The 21109-nt window shown below is 47.6% G+C and overlaps 1 pseudogene; it reads right to left on the bottom strand.

Annotated features, from left to right (window-relative positions):
* LOC127306704 (uncharacterized) overlaps positions 1-19494 on the bottom strand; it is an 84178-nt pseudogene extending 64684 nt beyond the window's left edge.
* Between the last annotated feature and the right edge of the window lie 1615 nt (positions 19495-21109).

Below are 21109 nucleotides of genomic sequence, written 5' to 3'. Positions count from 1 at the left end.
CAGGTGTACGTGTGTGGGACGAGCACAAGCAGGAGGAATTTGACCTAAGAGCGATGCTTTTCGTAACCATCAATGACTGGCCTGCTCTTGGTAACATTTCAGGACAGTCAAACAAGGGATACAATGCATGCACACACTTGTTTACATGAGCTCGAAGGTGATTATTTGGAAAAAGGTCGAGGAAGGTCGTGTACCGGGGCATCGTCGATTTCTTAGGCTTACCCATCCCGTAAGAAAGAAAGGCAAGCATTACAACGGTGAGGCTGATCACCGGAGGAAGCCTCCCCATCGTGATGGTGTTGATATATTTGGTATGGTCAAGGATCTAGATGTAATATTTGGAAAGGGTCCTGGCGGACGGTCTGTTCCGAATGACGATGCCGGACACGCGCCCATGTGGAAGAAGAAATCTATATTTTGGGATCTACCCTATTGGGAAGTCTTAGAGGTCCGCTCTTCAATCGATGTGATGCACGTGACGAAGAATCTTTGCGTGAACCTGCTAGGCTTTACGGGTGTGTACGGGAAGACAAAAGATACACCGAAGCACGGGAGGACCAGCAACGTTGGAAAGACCCCAAAAAGCTGCATGAGAGAGTTAAAGGACGTCATTTATCCAGCTACGCTCTTACAAAAGCAGAGAAGGAAATATTTTTTGAATGTCTTAGCAGTATCAAGGTCCCGTCTGGCTTCTCCTCCAATATAAAGGGAATAATAAATATGGAGAAGAAAACATTCCAGAACTTGAAGTCTCATGACCGTCACGTGATAATGACACAGCTTGCTTCCGATTGCATTGAGGGGGCTTCTACCGGAAAATGTTCGACCTCCCATTGTGAAGCTATGTGCATTCCTCAATGCAATTTCTCAGAAGGTAATAAATCCAGAAATTCTACCGAGGTTGCAGAATGATGTGGTCCAATGTCTCGTTAGTTTTGAGCTGGTGTTCCCACCATCGTTCTTCAATATTATGACACATCTCCTCGTTCACCTGGTCGATGAGATTTCCATTCTCGGTCCTGTGTTTCTACACAATATGTTCCCCTTCGAGAGGTTCATGGGAGTCTTGAAGAAATATGTTCATAACCGTGCTAGGCCGTAAGGAAGCATCTCCAAGGGCTATGGAATGAGAGGAGGTCATTGAATTACGTGTTGACTTTATTCCTGACCTTAAGCCGATTGGTGTTCCTGAATCGCGGCATGAAGGGAGACTAAGTGGAAAAGGCACGCTAGGAAGGAAATCAATGATATGTAGGGATGGGATTTCTTTGACTCAAGCACACTACACAGTCCTACAAAGTTCCACCTTGGTGGCTCCATATATCGGTGACCACAAGAACTTTCTACGCTCCCGTAACCCGGGGCGATCGAACGATTGGATTAGACGTGAACACATGTCGACTTTCGGCGGTTGGTTGCAAAAACATCTCCTGAATAACAAAGATATTGAAGATCAGTTGTACTTGCTGGCCCAGACACCATCTTCGACTGTAGTGACTTTCCAAGGGTACGAGATAAATGGGAATACATTTTACACGATCGCCCAAGATAAAAAGAGCACCAACCAAAACAGTGGTGTCCGCTTTGATGCAATAATGAATGAAGGCCCAAATGACACATATTATGGTTACATAGAGGATATATGGGAACTTGAGTATGGACCTTCTTTTAAGGTCCCTTTGTTTAGGTGCAAATGGGTCAACAAAACAGGAGGCGGGGTTCAGGTAGACAAGTTGTATGGAATGACAACAGTGGATCTCAACAATCTTGGGTATAGAGACGAACCATTCGTCCTAGCCAAGGATGTGGCCCAGGTTTTCTATGTGAAGGATATGTCTACCAAACCAAGAAAAAGGAAACATAAGGAAACAAATACATCAAACGATGAGCCAAAGCGCCACATAGTTCTTTCTGGAAAAAGAAACATCGTGGGAGTGGAGGACAAGACAGACATGTCAGAAGATTATAATCAGTTTGATGAAATTCCACCCTTCAGAGTGAACATTGATCCAAGCATCAAGTTAAATGATGAAGATGCTCCATGGTTACGGCCGAAGAAGATTAATTAAATGATGAAGATGCTCCATCATCAAGTTAATTGAAGAATGTTCATGGCACAAATGAGTATCTCAACATGGCAATCAATTTCCCATTTATTTTTGTGTAATCATGTAACTGTATGTAAGATATTAAAAGTGGAGATGCGCCACGGGAGATTTCCCAACCCTTTCCCCAACACTGTTAGATGAGATGTAGTCGTTCAGGGGCTTGGCAAGGCGTATCGATGCTCCTTTTATAGGCACGGCACCTCTTCTACTTTGTCTTGTTCCTTCGACAGGGCGTCGTGCGCTACATGCTTTATCTTATCGAGCAGTGCGTCCACCCATGCGTTCTTATCCTGCCGACATCTTTAGTCCCGGTTGTACCCACCAGCCGGGACTAAAAGTTTCCCACACGTCCTTATCCCACCGACAGTTTTGTTAGATGACACAAAAAAGGATCTTTAGTCCCGGTTGTACCCACCAGCCGGGACTAAAGGTTACCCACACGTCCTTATCCCACCGACAGTTTTTGGCACCACTGCGTTCCCGCCTATTTTTCTTCCCGCGCTTTCCACTGCTTCCCGCCTCCGTCCTCCCGCCATTTTTTCACTATATATATGTTGGCTTGGCCTCCATTTACATATTACATCTAGACTCATATCTGCAAACCTCATCACCAGGTCACATGGCTTCCATCGTATCTCTAACCCTCCGGGAGGCGGAGGCGCTTTGCGCGTCGAACTACCCCTGCCCGCCGGGCTACCGCGTCCCTACCGGCTGGTTGCTGAGCGTCGGAGGGGTACCGGTCCCTCCTGTCCCTCTAGGTGTGGCGCGCGAGATGGCCATCACGAACCACTACTACTTCGAGCTCACGCCAGAGCAGCGGAGGAATCCCCAGTGGCATCCCGACTACAGCCCGACTTGGGAGAGCTTCTTCATCAATCGGCGTGAGAGGGCGCTCACCAGGCACGAGGAGGGCGGCCCGCCTCCTTCGAACTTCAACGAGGCCGGCCGTCGGCTGTGGTGGCGCGACCGAACTCTCCAGGGCGTCATGGCCCACCGTGGCCCCCGCCTGCGCTACCCTCAGTCCCAGCCCACGCGTGCTCTCCCGCCGAGGTTTGACTACCGCGACCCCGATGCCAGCGACGATGATGACGGCGACTACGACGACTACAGTGGCGAGTACTATAGGGCTAGGCACGAGTATGACTGAATGACTCGAACAGTCGAATCTGGCCATGTATCTTAATTAATTTTCAGTTGAGCTAGGCACGAGTACTATAGGGCTAGGCACGAGTACTATCTGGCCATGTATCTTAATTAATTTTCAGTTGAGTTCTGTACTTTAATTCCACATGTAATCCGGCGGGAAACTTTTCTCATCATCGGCGTCGCCACAACGACTTTATTGAAAATACAATAAAATAGATAAACAACTAGTCTAGTCGATCTACTCGTCGTCGGAGGTTGTCTCGGTCCAAATGTCGTCCCACCGAGGGTCGTTGTCGGCCCAAGTTGTATTCGGGTTATCGAGCTCGAACACGGCGACGGCCCGACGATGGCGCCTGTTGGACCTGCGTTGTGCCGGAGGTCAGCGAAGAACGCGGCGGTGTTGTCGACGTCGTTGGGGAACCGCGCCCTCCATCGGCGCATCAACTCCTCGTCGTGCTCGGCGATTGCGATCCGCGCTGCACCTGGCGGTGGCGGCGACGGTCCTCGTCGTCCGACGAGGCACGGCGTCGCGCGAGGAACTCCGCCTCCTCTAGCGATTCGACGTCCGGGAAGTTCATGTCGCACCGTGGCCGCCGAAATCGCCATGCGGCCGCGTCGTAGCGCGCGCCGCCAGCTCCGGGGTGTTGTACGTGCCGAGGGTGAGCCGGAAGCCACCGGCACGCATCTCGGCGTAGAACCTACCGTTCGGCCGCGCCGGACGCCACGGAAACCGGACGAGCCGCGACGGCGCGGCGGCATCCCGGCGACGAATGAACGGAGGCGACGGCGACGTGTGGTTCCGCGAGCACGCGGCGCTTTATAGCACAGCGACGCGGCAAGTTTGGCGACAGGTGGCGCGGGGAAGCGGCGGGGCGTGGCACGTGGAAGCGGCGGCGACAGTGGCGCGGGAAGCGGCGGCGTGGCACGTGGAAGCGGGATCTACACGCCGCACGGCGGTGGCGGCGGGGCGAGGCACGTGGAAGCGGCGGCGACACGTGGCACGGGAAGGGACACGTGTGGCGGTGGCGGTGGTGGGCAGTACACGGCGGTGGCCCGTACATGGCGGTGACGGTGCTGGCTGTGCGGTGGCGGTGGCGGTGGTGGGCGTGACACGGCGGTGCCGGCGGTGGCCGATACACGGCGGTGGCGGTGGTGGGCAGTACACGGCGGTGGCCCGTACATGGCGGTGGCGGCGGGGCGAGGCACGTGGAAGCGGCGGCGACACGTGGCACGGGGCAGGGACACGTGTGGCGGTGGCGGTGGTGGTGGTGGGCAGTACACGGCGGTGGCCCGTACATGGCGGTGACGGTGGTGGCCAGGCGGTGGCGGTGGCGGTGGTGGGCAGTACACGGCGGTGCCGACGGTGGCCAGTACACGGCGGTGGCTGTGGTGGGCAGGCGGTGGCGGTGGCGACAGTGGCCACTACACGGCGGTGACGGTGGTGGCCAGGCGGTGGCGGTGCGGTGGCTTTTTTTCATTTGAAATAAGGCGGGAATGAAATTTTTTAAAAAAATTGGCCTTTGGACCCGGTTTGTATTACAAACCGGGACTAAAGGCCTTTTTTGCGCGCGCAGCGAAACGCAACAAAAAGACCTTTAGTCCCGGTTTGTTTTACAAACCGGGTCCAAAGGGGTCTTTGGGCCCGGTTTGTAAAACGCACCGGGTCCAAAGGGGGGCACTATAATCTGTCGCCCCTTCGTCTCCGCGGAGATCAATCCCGCGGAGACGAAGGCAACGACGCCGCCAGTTGCCGCCGTGCCGCGCCGCCGCCGTTCGCCGCCGTGCACCGCCGCTCCACGCGCGTGCGCCGCCGCCGCCGACCACCCGCGCGCGCCGCTCCGTTCGCTCGCGCGCCACGCGCCCGAGCCGCCGTTCGCCGTGCGCCGCCGTCGCCGCTTCCACGCCGCGCCGCCCGCCTCCTCTCCGCCGGCCGCCACCGCGCTTACGCCCCCGCCACCGCGCCTCCTCCTCGGCCGCCTCCTCCTCGAGCCGCCCGCCTCCTCTCCGCCGGCCGGCAAAGGTGAGCCCGGCCCCCCGGCCACACCCCCTTTTTTTTTTTTTGTTTCTTATCAAATTTGACATATTAGATATATATTAGATGTATCAAATTTGTTAGTATAGTTGTTAATTAATTAGTATAGTTGTTAGTATATAGTTGTTAGTATATTGTTAGTATAGTTAATTCGAAAAAAATGTTATATAGAAAATAGTGAAATTTATATATGATTTGTTAGTATAGTTGTTAATTAGTATAGTTGTTAGTATATATTGTTAGTATATAGAGTATAGTTAATTAGTATAGTCGGCGCCCCTCAAACGGGTAGTGCCGGCGCTCTCAAATGGTAGTGCCGGCGCTCTCAAACGGTAGTGCCGGCGCTCGATCCTCAAACGGTAGTGCCGGCGCCCCTCAAACGGTAGTGCCGGCGCTCTCAAACGGTAGTGCCGGCGCCCCTCAAACGGTAGTGCCGGCACCCCTCAAACGGTAGTGCCGACGCCCTCAAACGGTAGTGCCGGCGCCCCTCAACGGTAGTGCCGGCGCCCCTCAAACGGTAGTGCCGGCGCCCCTCAAACGGTAGTACCGGCGCTGACTAAATAGAGTAGTGCCGGCGCCGACTAAATAGTGCCGACGCCCACTAACATAAAAGTAGTAAAGTTATTTTTTAATTTATGTTAACGTTGGTACATATATATATGATTTGTTTTCGTAGCTACGATGCCGCGACAGCGACAGCCGGCGGGCCGTGGTCTGACTCTCACCGAGGAGATGGAGCAGATGGGGGAGCTCCGGGACCGGCTCCGCCGGGTGGCACTGGGAGGTCTTAGCTTCCGGGTCGCGCACCTTGGTGCGGAATCCGGGTCCCGTTGTCGACCCGGATATTCTTTGGTGGAGGTCTTATGGGCCACGGTCGTTTCAGAGGGAGCCGGCCCCGCCGGAGGAGGTAGCTCAGCGCATTGAAGCGGAGGACCAGCACGTTCGCCGTTACATGTACGCGTTAGACAACATGTATAGGACCGGATGGAGCGTTATGCGGGGATCTCATGTTAGCTATGCTCCCGTTGTTGTTCCGTGGCTTTGGGGGCACACCCGGCGGCTCAGGACCAGTCGGCGCCTCTAGGACCCGGTCTGCGCGGTTGAGTGGTTGTAGTAGTGATTGATATGTATTAGGGTTAAATAAACATGAACCCGATCTATGTATGCATGTAATCGCAGATTCTGCTTTCAGCACTATATTATCGATCCTTAGTTAAGAACTACACATATGTAACTCCATTTTCAGTTTTCGCATTATCCTTAATTTGATCATATGATGGTTCCTATGTATAGCTTGCAGGTCGTTGTAGAAAGCATGGAGAGAGATGAAATTCAAGAAAATTTCATGGAGGAACTCATAGCAAACGATACTCTGGATGATCGCGACGACGACGTTATTCCAGATGATGGCGGTGACGATGTCACCGCAACTTATTTGAATGACTCCGGTGAGGGAGCGGAGGATATTGAGGAAGAAGATCCTAGTGGCGCCGGTGAGGAACAAGATCATCATAATGGCTCCCGAACTGTAGTTATCACCGAGGTATATAAATTAATTAAGCCGCTGTTGATCGACTAGATGCATTAACTAATGAAATTGTACTGACTATGAACTATTTCTTTTTTAGCCCTCCGGATCGAGCACTTCTTCTGTAAAGTCGAGGAAGCGAGGCCCGGCCAAAAAGTTGGATGACGGTGTTAGGCACGACATCACCCACATCGAGAAGGATGGTAAACCGATTGCTCCAGAGAAAGGTGCAAAGGCATTTATAGCTCAATGCGGAGTGCTTGTTAGGGACCACGTCCCGATCACCGTTCGAGAATGGCACAAGCCGAAGGGACTAGTGCTGTCTGCAGAGGAAGAAGCTCAAGGTCTTTATATCGATGATGTAGCCAAAAACAGCATTATGAACAAGCTCATGGCACATTTCAACATAGTACCCGAAGAGGGGGGTGTGATGGCGTGTATTTCACACGTTCGTTGGGCAACCCCAAGAGGAAGGTATGATGCGCACAGCAGCAAGTTTTCCCTCAGAAAGAAACCAAGGTTTATCGAACCAGGAGGAGCCAAGAAGCACGTTGAAGGTTGATGGCGGCGGGATGTAGTGCGGCGCAACACCAGAGATTCCGGCGCCAACGTGGAACCTGCACAACACAACCAAAGTACTTTGCCCCAACGAAACAGTGAGGTTGTCAATCTCACCGGCTTGCTGTAACAAAGGATTAACCGTATTGTGTGGAAGATGATTGTTTGCAGAAACAAGAGAACAAAGATTGCAAGAGATTGTATTTCAAGAAAGAGAATTGGACCGGGGTCCACAGTTCACTAGAGGTGTCTCTCCCATAAGACGAACAGCATGTTGGGTGAACAAATTACAGTTGGGCAATTGACAAATAAAGAGAGCATGACCATGCACATACATATCATGATGAGTATAGTGAGATTTAATTGGGCATTACGACAAAGTACATAGACCGTCATCCAACTGCATCTATGCCTAAAAAGTCCACCTTCAGGTTATCATCCGAACCCCCTCCAGTATTAAGTTGCTAACAACAGACAATTGCATTAAGTATTGCGCGTAATGTAACTAGTGACTACATCCTTGAACATAGCACTAATGTTTTATCCCTAGTGGCAACAGCACATCCATAACCTTAGTGGTTCTTGTCACTCCTCGATTCACGAGAGGCATGAACCCACTATCGAGCATAAATACTCCCTCTTGGAGTTACTAGCATCAACTTGGCCAGAGCATCTACTAATAACGGAGAGCATGCAAGATCATAAACAACACATAAGCATAGCTTTGATAATCAACATAACAAGTATTCTCTATTCATCGGATCCCAACAAATGCAACATATAGAATTACAGATAGATGATCTTGATCATGTTAGGCAGCTCACAAGATCCGACATTGATAGCACAATGGGGAGAAGACAACCATCTAGCTACTGCTATGGACCCATAGTCCAGGGGTAGACTACTCACACATCACACCGGAGGCGACCATGGCGGCGTAGAGTCCTCCGGGAGATGATTCCCCTCTCCGGCAGGGTGCCGGAGGCGATCTCCTGGATCCCCCGAGATGGGATCGGCGTCGGCGGCGTCTCTGGAAGGTTTTCCGTATCGTGGTTCTCGGGACTGGGGTTTTCGTCACGGAGACTTTTTATAGGCGAAAGGGCAGGTCAAGAGGCGGCACGGGGCCCCACACCACAGGGCCGCGCGGCCAAGGGGGCCGCGCCGCCCTAGGGTGTGGCCCCTCCGTGGCCCCTCTTCGTCTCTCCTTCGGACTGGAAGCTTCGTGAGAAAATAGGCCCCCGGGCTTTGATTTCGTCCAATTCCGAGAATATTTCCTTACTAGGATTTCTGAAACCAAAAACAATGAGAAAACAAAGAATCGGCACTTCGGCATCTTGTTAATAGGTTAGTTCCAGAAAATGCACGAATATGACATAAAGTGTGCTTAAAACATGTAGATAACATCAATAATGTGGCATGGAACATAAGAAATTTTCGATACGTCGGAGATGTATCAGCATCCCCAAGCTTAGTTCTGCTCGTCCGAGCAGGTAAAACGATAACACGAGATAATTTCTGGAGTGACATGCCATCATAATCTTGATCATACTATTTGTAAAGCATATGTAGTGAATGCAGCGATCAAAACAATGTATATGACATGAGTAAACAAGTGAATCATATAGCAAAGACTTTTCATGAATAGCACTTCAAGACAAGCATCAATAAGTCTTGCATAAGAGTTAACTCATAAAGCAATAATTCAAAGTAAAGGCATTGAAGCAACACAAAAGAAGATTAAGTTTCAGCGGTTGCTTTCAACTTGTAACATGTATATCTCATGGATATTGTCAACATAGAGTAATATAATAAGTGCAATAAGCAAGTATGTAGGAATCAATGCATAGTTCACACAAGTGTTTGCTTCTTGAGGTGGAGAGAAATAGGTGAACTGACTCAACATTGAAAGTAAAAGAATGGTCCTCCATAGAGGAAAAGCATCGATTGCTATATTTGTGCTAGAGCTTTGATTTTGAAAACATGAAACAATTTTGTCAACGGTAGTAATAAAGCATATGTATCATGTAAATTATATCTTACAAGTTGCAAGCCTCATGCATAGTATACTAATAGTGCCCGCACCTTGTCCTAATTAGCTTGGACTACCGGATCATCACAATGCATTGTTTTTACCAAGTGTCACAAAGGGGTACCTCTATGCCACCTGTACAAAGGTCTAAGGAGAAAGCTCGCATTGGATTTCTCGCTATTGATTATTCTTCAACTTAGACATCCATACCGGGACAACATAGACAACAGATAATGGACTCCTCTTTTATGCATAAGCATATAACAACAATTAATAATTTTCTCATTTGAGATTTGAGGATTGTTGTCCAAAACTGAAACTTCCACCATGGAACATGGCTTTAGTTAGCGGCCCAATGTTCTTCTCTAACATATGCATGCTTAACCCTATGGTGGTAGATCTCTCTTACTTCAGACAAGACGAACATGCATAGCAACTCACATGAAATTCAACAAAGAGTAGTTGATGGCGTCCCCAAAGAAACATGGTTATCGCACAACAAGCAACTTAATAAGAGATAAAGTGCATAATTACATATTCAATACCACAATAGTTTAAAGCTATTTGTCCCATGAGCTATATATTGCAAAGGTGAATGATGGAGTTTTAAAGGTAGCACTCAAGCAATTTACTTTGGAATGGCGGAAAATACCATGTAGTAGGTAGGTATGGTGGACACAAATGGCATAGTGGTTGGCTCAAGTATTTTGGATGCATGAGAAGTATTCCCTCTCGATACAAGGTTTAGGCTAGCAAGGTTGTTTGAAACAAACACAAGGATGAACCGGTGCAGCAAAACTCACATAAAAGACATATTGAAAACATTATAAGACTCTACACCGTCTTCCTTGTTGTTCAAACTCAATACTAGAAATTATCTAGACCTTAGAGAAACCAAATATGCAAACCAAATTTTAGCATGCTCTATATATTTCTTCATTAATGGGTGCAAAGCATATGATGCAAGAGCTTAATCATGAGCACAACAATTGCCAAGTATCACATTACCCAAGACATTTATAGCAATTACTACATGTATCATTTTCCAATTCCAACCATATAACAATTTAACGAAGGAGAAACTTCGCCATGAATACTATGAGTAGAAACCAAGGACATACTTGTCCATATGCTACAGCGGAGCGTGTATCTCTCCCATAAAGTGAATGCTAGGATCCATTTTATTCAAACAAAACAAAAAACAAAAACAAACCGACGCTCCAAGAAAAAGCACATAAGATGTGATGGAATAAAAATATAGTTTCAGGGGAGGAACCTGATAATGTTGTCGATGAAGAAGGGGATGCCTTGGGCATCCCCAAGCTTAGACGCTTGAGTCTTCTTGATATATGCAGGGGTGAACCACCGGGTGCATCCCCAAGCTTAGAGCTTTCACTCTCCTTGATCATGTTGCATCATACTCCTCTCTTGATCCTTGAAAACTTCCTCCACACCAAACTCGAAACAACTCATTAGAGGGTTAGTGCACATTATAAATTGACATATTCAGAGGTGACACAATCATTCTTAACACTTCTGGACATTGCATAATGCTACTGGACATTAGTGGATCAAAGAAATTCGTCCAACATAGCGAAAGAGGCAATGCGAAATAAAAGGCAGAATCTGTCAAAACAGAACAGTTCTTATTGACGAATTTTAAAATGGCACCAGACTTGCTCAAATGAAAATGCTCAAATTGAATGAAAGTTGCGTACATATCTGAGGATCATGCACGTAAATTGGCTTAATTTTCTGAGTTACCTACAGGGAGGTGGACCCAGATTCGTGACAGCAAAGAAATCTGGAACTGTGCAGTAATCCAAATCTAGTACTTACTTTTCTATCAACGGCTTAACTTGGCACAACAAAACTCAAAACTAAGATAAGGAGAGGTTGCTACAGTAGTAAACAACTTCCAAGACACAAAATAAAAACAAAGTACTGTAGGTAAAAACATGGGTTGTCTCCCATAAGCGCTTTTCTTTAACGCCTTTCAGCTAGGCGCAGAAAGTGTGTATCAAGTATTATCAAGAGATGAAGTGTCAACATCATAATTTGTTCTCATAATAGAATCAAAAGGTACCTTCATTCTCTTTCTAGGGAAGTGTTCCATACCTTTCTTGAGAGGAAATTGATATTTTATATTACCTTCCTTCATATCAATGATAGCACCAACAGTTCGAAGAAAAGGTCTTCCCAATATAATGGGGCAAGATGCATTGTATTCAATATCCAAGACAACAAAATCAACGGGAACCAGGTTATTGTTAATGGTAATGCGAACATTATCAACTTTACCCAAAGGTTTCTTTGTAGAATGATCAGCAAGATTAACATCCAAATAACAATTTTTCAGCGGTGGCAAGTCAAGCATATTATAAATTTTCTTAGGCATAACAGAGATACTTGCACCAAGATCACATAAAGCATTACAATCAAAATCTTTAATCTTCATCTTAATGATGGGCTCCCAACCATCCTCTAACTTTTTAGAAATAGAGGCTTCACGCTCTAGTTTCTCTTCTCTAGCTTTTATGAGAGCATTTGTAATATGATGTGTGAAAGCCAAATTTATAGCACTAGCATTAGGACTTTTAGCAAGTTTTTGCAAGAACTTTATAACTTCAGAGATGTGGCAATCATCAAAATTCAAACCATTATAATCTAAAGCAATGGGATCATCATCCCCAATGTTGGAAAAAATTTCAGCAGCTTTATCACAGTGCAGTTTCAGCTTTTAGCAGTTTCAGGCAGTTTTTCGCGCTTTGCATTCGAAGTGGAAACATTGCTAACACCAATTCTTTTATTAGTATGAGTAGGAGGTGCAGCAACATGTGTAGCATTAGCATTACTAGTGGTGGTAATAGTCCAAACTTTAGCTATATTCTTCTCTTTAGCTAGTTTTTCATTTTCTTCTCTATCCCACCTAGCACGCAGTTCAGCCATTAATCTTATATTCTCATTAATTCTAACTTGAATGGCATTTGCTGTAGTAATAATTTTATTATGATGATTCTCATTAGTCATAACTTTCGATTTCAAAAGATCAACATCAGCAGCAAGACTATCGACTTTAGAAGCAAGTATATCAATTTTCCCAAGCTTTTCTTCAACAGATTTGTTAAAAGCAGTTTGTGTACTAATAAATTCCTTAAGCATGGCTTCAAGTCCAGGGGGTGAACTCCTATTATTGTTGTAAGAATTCCCATAAGGATTACCATAGCCGTTGCCATTATTATAAGGATATGGCCTATAGTTGTTACTAGAATTGTTCCGGTAAGCATTGTTGTTGAAATTATTATTTTTAATGAAGTTTACATCAACATGTTCTTCTTGTGCAACCAATGAAGCTAATGGAACATTATTAGGATCAATATTAGTCCTATCATTCACAAGCATAGACATAATAGCATCGATCTTATCACTCAAGGAAGAGGTTTCTTCGACAGAATTTACCTTCTTACCTTGTGGAGCTCTTTCCGTGTGCCATTCAGAGTAGTTGATCATCATATTATCAAGAAGTTTTGTTGCTTCACCAAGAGTAATGGACATAAAGGTACCTCCAGCAGCTGAATCCAATAAATTCCGTGAAGAAAAATTTAGTCCTGCATAGAAGGTTTGGATGATCATCCAAGTAGTCAGTCCATGGGTTGGGCAATTTTTAACCAGAGATTTCATTCTTTCCCAAGCTTGAGCAACATGTTCAGTATCTAATTGTTTAAAATTCATTATGCTACTCCTCAAAGATATAATTTTAGCAGGGGGATAATATCTACCAATAAAAGCATCCTTACATTTAGTCCATGAATCGATACTATTCTTAGGCAGAGATAGCAACCAATCTTTAGCTCTTCCTCTTAATGAGAAAGGGAACAATTTTAGTTTAATAATATCACCATCTACATCTTTATATTTTTGCATTTCACATAGTTCAACAAAATTATTAAGATGGGCAGCAGCATCATCAGAACTAACACCAGAAAATTGCTCTCGCATAACAAGATTCAGTAAAGCAGGTTTAATTTCAAAGAATTCTGCTGTAGTAGCAGGTGGAGCAATAGGTGTGCATAAGAAATCATTATTATTTGTGGTTGTGAAGTCACACAACTTAGTGTTTTCAGCGTTGGCCATTTTAGCAACAGTAAATAAAGCAAACTAGATAAAGTAAATGCAAGTAAACTAATTTTTTTGTGTTTTTGATATAGCAAACAAGATAGCAAGTAAAGTAAAACTAGCAACTAATTTTTTTGTATTTTGATTTAGTGCAGCAAACAAAGTAGTAAATAAAACTAAGCAAGACAAAAACAAAGTAATGAGATTGAGAAGTGGAGACTCCCCTTGCAGCGTGTCTTGATCTCCCCGGCAACGGCGCCAGAAAATATGCTTGATGGCGTGTATTTCACACGTTCGTTGGGCAACCCCAAGAGGAAGGTATGATGCGCATAGCAGCAAGTTTTCCCTCAGAAAGAAACCAAGGTTTATCGAACCAGGAGGAGCCAAGAAGCACGTTGAAGGTTGATGGCGGCGGGATGTAGTGCGGCGCAACACCAGAGATTCCGGCGCCAACGTGGAACCTGCACAACACAACCAAAGTACTTTGCCCCAACGAAACAGTGAGGTTGTCAATCTCACCGGCTTGCTGTAACAAAGGATTAACCGTATTGTGTGGAAGATGATTGTTTGCGTAAAAACAGTAGAACAAAGTATTGGCAAGAGATTGTATTTCAAGAAAGAGAATTGGACCGGGGTCCACAGTTCACTAGAGGTGTCTCTCCCATAAGACGAACAGCATGTTGGGTGAACAAATTACAGTTGGGCAATTGACAAATAAAGAGAGCATGACCATGCACATACATATCATGATGAGTATAGTGAGATTTAATTGGGCATTACGACAAAGTACATAGACCGTCATCCAACTGCATCTATGCCTAAAAAGTCCACCTTCAGGTTATCATCCGAACCCTCCGGTATTAAGTTGCTAACAATGAGACAATTGCATTAAGTATTGCGCGTAATGTAACTAGTGACTACATCATTGAACATAGAACTAATGTTTTATCCCTAGTGGCAACAGCACATCCATAACTTTAGTGGTTCTCGTCACTCCTCCACTTTCACAGAGGCATGAACCCACTATCGAGCATAAATACTCCCTCTTGGAGTTACTAGCATCAACTTGGCCAGAGCATCTACTAATAACGGAGAGCATGCAAGATCATAAACAACACATAAGCATAGCTTTGATAATCAACATAACAAGTATTCTCTATTCATCGGATCCCAACAAACGCAACATATAGAATTACAGATAGATGAACTTGATCATGTTAGGCAGCTCACAAGATCCGACATTGATAGCACAATGGGGAGAAGACAACCATCTAGCTACTGCTATGGACCCATAGTCCAGGGGTAGACTACTCACACATCACACCGGAGGCGACCATGGCGGCGTAGAGTCCTCCGGGAGATGATTCCCCTCTCCGGCAGGGTGCCGGAGGCGATCTCCTGGATCCCCCGAGATGGGATCGGCGGCGGCGGCGTCTCTGGAAGGTTTTCCGTATCGTGGTTCTCAGATGCGGGGTTTTCGTCACGGAGACTTTTTATAGGCGAAAGGGCAGGTCAAGAGGCGGCACGGGGCCCCACACCACAGGGCCGCGCGGCCAAGGGGGGCCGCGCCGCCCTAGGGTGTGGCCCTCCGTGGCCCCTCTTCGTCTCTCCTTCGGACTTACGGAAGCTTCGTGAGAAAATAGGCCCCTGGGCTTTGATTTCGTCCAATTCCGAGAATATTTCCTTACTAGGATTTCTGAAACCAAAAACAGCAGAAACAAAGAATCGGCACTTCGGCATCTTGTTAATAGGTTAGTTCCAGAAAATGCACGAATATGACATAAAGTGTGCATAAAACATGTAGAGAACATCAATAATGTGGCATGGAACATAAGAAATTATCGATACGTCGGAGACGTATCAGGGTGACTCTGAGAAGGCCAAGATGGAGCAGGCCCTCCGCGAGTTTGTCAAGAAGAAGATGGCCGAACTATTCAAGAGCCACAAGAAAAGATTGCGCCGCCTTATCAAGTTAAAGAAGACTCCGGACAGTGAGAAGGTAAAAAATCACTGGGACGAATTCGTGAAGTACAGCACGGAGTCAGAAGAATTTAAGAGAAGGTCGGAAATAAATAAGGCAAATGCTGCGTTGAAGCTATATCACCAAATTCTGGGTCCAGGTGGATACAGGGCTAACCGTCCTAAGTGGCAGGCAGCTGAGGCGGAACTGACCAGTAAAGGGATCAGATTAGGGACACACGGTTGGATCGAACGGTGCAAGGAGTGGTTCTACGGGATTGGGGGAACGTTGGATCCGTAAACGAGGAAGTGCATCTATAAGAAAGCTCATCTGAAGGTTCCCATTGATGCCCTGGAAAAGGCACATAGGGACGTGGAGGCGGGGTTGTTCCAGCCCGAAAGAGAGAACGATGAGCTGACACGCGCCCTTGGGAACAAAGAACACGGCGGACGAACACGAGGCACAGCAGGCTCCGTTCCGTGGAAGTATGGCTTTCCTGCGGAAAGGAAGAGATTTCCTGATAAAAGCCATGAGAGGAGGAAGGCAAGGGAAACAGACCGCCTGGCTAACTTAGAGGAGGGTATGAGCACCATGCAAGCCCAATTAACCATGGTAACCCAAGTACTTACATCTCAGATGGCTCGGGGCAGAGTGTAGATCCTGACCGCTCAATGCCATCGCCCCGCTGCAATCTCAACCACACCGGAAAAGCAGCGTGGCTTCCTCTCGCAGGTGGATAATGATGATGATGATGACCAGGTGGTCGAGCCTCCTCGCTACCCCCGTGGATGATCTCACTGAGAGCCGTCCTTGTGAGCTGCATGTTAAAGTTTTCAACCTATCCTTCAAGGCGGCGGTCGGCATCCTCTTACCTACAAGGTCTTACCATTGCCGTCCGGTCCAAGACGACTTTGCTGTTGTGATGGTGGATGAAGTGTTGAGAGAGTATGAGGGGTTGGTGCTTGAGCACCCTGCAGGTGAAGATGGGGAAATCAAAGAACTGGGAGAAGCCCGTAGAACCACCGTGCAATGGCGGAAGGAGAACATTGTGTTTCCAGGTGAGAAGCCAACAAGCAGGCCACCTCCGCCTCCTCCGCCACCCGTGCAGCCTCCTCCGCGTGATGATTCTCCTCTCGCGCGATGATGATTCCCCTATCCATGACCAGTCTCCTCCGCGTGAAAATACTCCGCCGCCTCCTCCTCCTCGTCAAGAGACTCCGCCGCTTCCACCTAAGCAAAAGAGGAAGCGGTCCGCGGCACCTCCTACAGCTCCGAAGAGATCATCAACTCCAATGAGGGAACAGACTCCAGAGTTGTTGCCACATGAGCAGACTGAAGAGCAAAAGGCGTTTCTTGCAACTGCGCCGAAGAAGATGTTTATTCCACCGCAGACAGTGAAGCACTTTGCCGAGACGAGAATGAAGAGACCTGAGCTGAGAGCTGATTATGACCGCTCTCTTGGACAGTCCTCTAGAGCGATGAAAGAAGCAAAAAAGGTCGCCCAGCTTGGACAGCAGGACATTCAGTGCCGCACCCCACTTCATCGTGGAGCCATATCATGATCCAGAGACGGCATCGATGATCGAACGGGCGGCTAGAGCTCAGGGAGCATCGGTTGAGTACGAAGATTACTATCCAACGGCTCAAGTGGTAAACAAGTATAGATACGGATCCGATCTCGTCAAACTCGGCGAGCTCGCGCGTCTAGGGACTCAGATGCGAAGGTTGCATGACTGGTACCTGAAAGCCTCGTCGAAGATGTGAAACCTACATCACGGTGTATCTTAGAGATGAGCATTACTTCCGGGGGAAGACGAGATAAACATTGAGTTAGAAGAACTGTTTGATTATTCAATCAAGGCGCCCTCGACAAAGCTGTCATCGGTTGCTACTGCTCGTAAGTGATTTATTTGTGTAATTAAGTTTGTAGCTCATTCATTTGCACTAACAATTATCCTCATTATATTCTTTGTGTACGCTATACATTTAATTATGCAGAATGAAGAAGCTGGAATACAAAAGAGGCAAGCTCCTACCGCTGGGGTTCATAGACCCAAACACAGTTCATGAAGTTACGGTTCGAGACTTCGCCAAGGACACAGAGGACAACATCGTAATGTTTTTAGAGAAGCAAGCAGACAAAGAGGATATATTCTTTCCCTACAACTTCAAGTGAGTGTTATATATAACATACATTATGCTTGTGCACCTTCCACTTTATTCTCGTAATCATTGAGCTATGCTTGTGCAGTTTCCATTTTATTCTCCTAATCATTGATCTTCACCTTGGAGTCGTAAACGTCATGGACTCGAAACGTACGTAATATGCGGAATGGGCGGACATGGCTGCCATCCTCCAGAGGTAGTTTCAATCAATTTCGTATTGGCATCTTCATCTCGCTCTAATTCGAAGATATCATCAACTAATCAATTACTCATTTACTCATTATTTTTTGCCGGGCAGGGCTTGGAAACGGTTCATCAATACTGTTCCGGGTGAATGGAAACCGGAGCTTACATTTAGAGATTACCCTGTAAGTAGTACTTTATATATAGCTATGTCCGTGAAACTTTATATATGATATTTACTTTCAATACGATGCTTGATTATTAGTTTGATCGAACTATTTTTTCGTAAAGTGTATGAGGCAGGAAAAAGGGAATAACTTATGTGGATACTACGTCTGCACCTTCATGCGTGACATGTCCTGTCCCAAGGGTGGGGATGCCCAAATACACCACACTCGTGTACGATAACAAATTTTCACAATTAATCTTAATTAGTACCATCTATTGTATTGAGTTCCATTCATATATTGATCTCCTTTTTTAAATATAGATGACACGCCTGCGGGACACTCTCATAACAGCGGATCAAATAAAAGCAATTCAAGAGGAAATCGCGGGATTCTTTATTACCGAGGTCCTTACCCCAGGTGGAGAGCACTATCGGAAGATCGTGACGGCGGAGGATATTCGTTCAGGAAAAGTTGTATTGTAAATATGCATGCATTACGTGTACTGTGTTGACTATGTCGTGTACTGTTGACGATGTCTATATATATTCATGACGATTTTTTGTGGTTTCTTGAATGATATATATATGCATTGCTGAAACTCTGCCACGGCAAGGGAAACAGATCGCTTTCTGCGCGCAGAGAAACGCTGGTACAGCCCAAATCGTGCCGCGGCAGAGAAATAGCAATTCTCTGCCGCGGCAGAGAAACATAGGCCCGGTTCGTACCACGAACCGGGACCAAAGCCCTTCCAGCGCGAGCTCCCTGGTCGCACCACGTGTTGAGGCCTTTAGGCCCGGTTTATCTTTGAACCGAGACTAAAGGGTACCCCCTTTAGTCCCGCCTAGTTGGTCCCGGTTCAGGAACCGGGTCTAAAGGCCCAAATGGACCGGGCCTATTGCCCAGTTTTCCACTAGTGTGCCTCACCGAGCTGAGAGGGAGCACAAGCCACATTAATGGTGCCTCACAAGCCACAGCTAGACGAGGCGTCCGTCGCAACCTCCTGTTCAGTTGAACAGACCCGTGCCATCAAGGCACCGCCTGCACGTAAAGCTTCGCCATGGAGCTTCGTTTCACTCTCCCTCTCCGCCTATATAGTTATACTGGCATACGAAGTACGAACGGTAATAACGAAAGGAGGTGGAACAGAACAGGGCCGGGGGAGACGTAGTTACCGCGAAGTAGAAGAGGTTGACGACGGTCCATGCATGCCTGCGGTGCAACCGAATACGGAAAGGGCGAGGAGCCAGGAGAAGCAGAGGATGCGGATGTAGGTCGTCCATACGCCCGGGTACATGAACCACTCCGTGTTCTTGTTCAGATCCGCCGGTGGCACCGCCTGCACGTAAATCTTCGCCATGGAGCTTCGTCTCACTCTCCCGCTCTCTCCACCAGCCCGCCCGCCTTCCTTCCTCTCAGTCCGCTCGGGGGAGGAGGGGAGGGGCGCGCGGCGGCGCGGGCTGGACTTATAAGAGCGGCAGGATCGGTGGGAGATCGAAGAGACCGGATTGTTGTTCAAAGATGGGTGCCAGCCGAATATTAGGGTGTGTTTGGTAGACTGGGGCAACTCAGAATATCTCTCTCTACCCATACATGGTAATCTCATCCAAGTTGAGTTGAGAAACATCACATGTTTGGCACCCGTGTATGTGTTGAGCTGTGCTCATATGAGATGTTGTTTGGTACCATTTGTGCTGAGGTGAGCATGTTTCACAGCTGTTTTACAAAATCGTCCTGCTTTTAAACAAAAAGACCCTCAAACAAAAAAAAAGAGAAAATCAATCGGGTCCGTTCCATTGGAGCTTCTGCCGGTGGCGAGCTGGGGAGGAGCACCGTCCATTGGAGCTACTGCATGGCGGTGGCGGTCGGCCGCGTCGAGAAGGTCCGGGTCCTGGCCGTCGAGTCGACAGCAAGTGTCCAGGGAGAGGCGGCGACCCGCGCAGGGGCTAGGGGCGTCGGTGGCGGGGCCTGCTGCCTCTGTCCGGCGCGGGAGGAAGAAGGGCCGACGGCTGTGGGGCGGTGGCCGACTCCGACGTCATGGCGGCATAGCGGCGACTCTGGCGGCGGTGGTCGGCCCTGGCGCGCCGTCGTCGGGTCTGGGCGACGCAAGGAGGCCCTGGCGGCGGTGGTCGACCCTGGCGGTACCTCATCGGACCTGGCGGCGCAGGAGCGTGCCGGTGTGCTTCTGGGCGGCCGGTGTGGAGCTCTCCGGCGTCCACACGGCTTCAGCTCGCGCAGGCTGCGGGGGGAGGCGACAGGACTCACGGGAGAAAAGAAAAACGAAAGGAGAGAATGAGGGGGTGGAGTTTGACCGGGTGAGGGTCTGGGGGGTGTCTGAGTCGGGCGAGTGGGACTTTTTGCAGATTGAGCTCGGCCAGGCTGAGTTGTGAAGCTCGATTTGAGCTTCCCAACTGGACTAGGCTGAGATGAGTTGACCTAGGCTAACAAACACCTATTTGTCTAAAATTCTCTGCTGAGATGGGAATCTCTGGGTTAACCCAGGCTAGAGATGGGCAGACGTGATGGGGAAGGGAGGAGGGAGAGCGAGTGGTTGGGCATGGGCGCATTGAAGACCTCGGACCTCGGAGGGATGGTCGAAGATGGAAGGAAGGGAAGGTTTTGAGCATCTCATGGGCTGTCGTTGCTTCTGGCCCTGCCATCAAACTGGGCTGTATTTGTTTTTTTCCTTTTGAGAAGTCCATATTACCGGAATCTTTATGTGCTAGGGTGCTCAGAGCAAGATACTATCCATTAGGTGATTTATTAAATGCAGAACTAAAGAACGGGAATTCATTTCTATGACAAAGTATTTTCGCTGGAATTAAAATTTTGAAGTTGGGACACTTCAGGCATGTGGGCAATGGAAATGCCATTGAGATTTGGGAACACGAATGATACCAAATAGTGCATCGAGGAATTTTTTTACTAGAAGAGGTCAAAATATTATATCAAGGGTTTGTGATCTAATTGATCCCGTGACAAATCAATGGGATGTTGATCACATAAATCAAACCTTTTGGCATGTCGATGTTCAAAGAATTATATCTATACATCAGACCTCTTTTGAGATGGATGATATTCGTAGAGCCCGACGAAGATAGGGACATTCTCGGTTA

The sequence above is a fragment of the Lolium perenne genome, chromosome 6 (genome assembly GCF_019359855.2).
Source record: "Lolium perenne isolate Kyuss_39 chromosome 6, Kyuss_2.0, whole genome shotgun sequence".
Classification (NCBI taxonomy): domain Eukaryota; kingdom Viridiplantae; phylum Streptophyta; class Magnoliopsida; order Poales; family Poaceae; genus Lolium; species Lolium perenne.
Note: the sequence above shows the minus strand (reverse complement) of the source record. Positions and strands in the feature narration are given on the sequence as shown.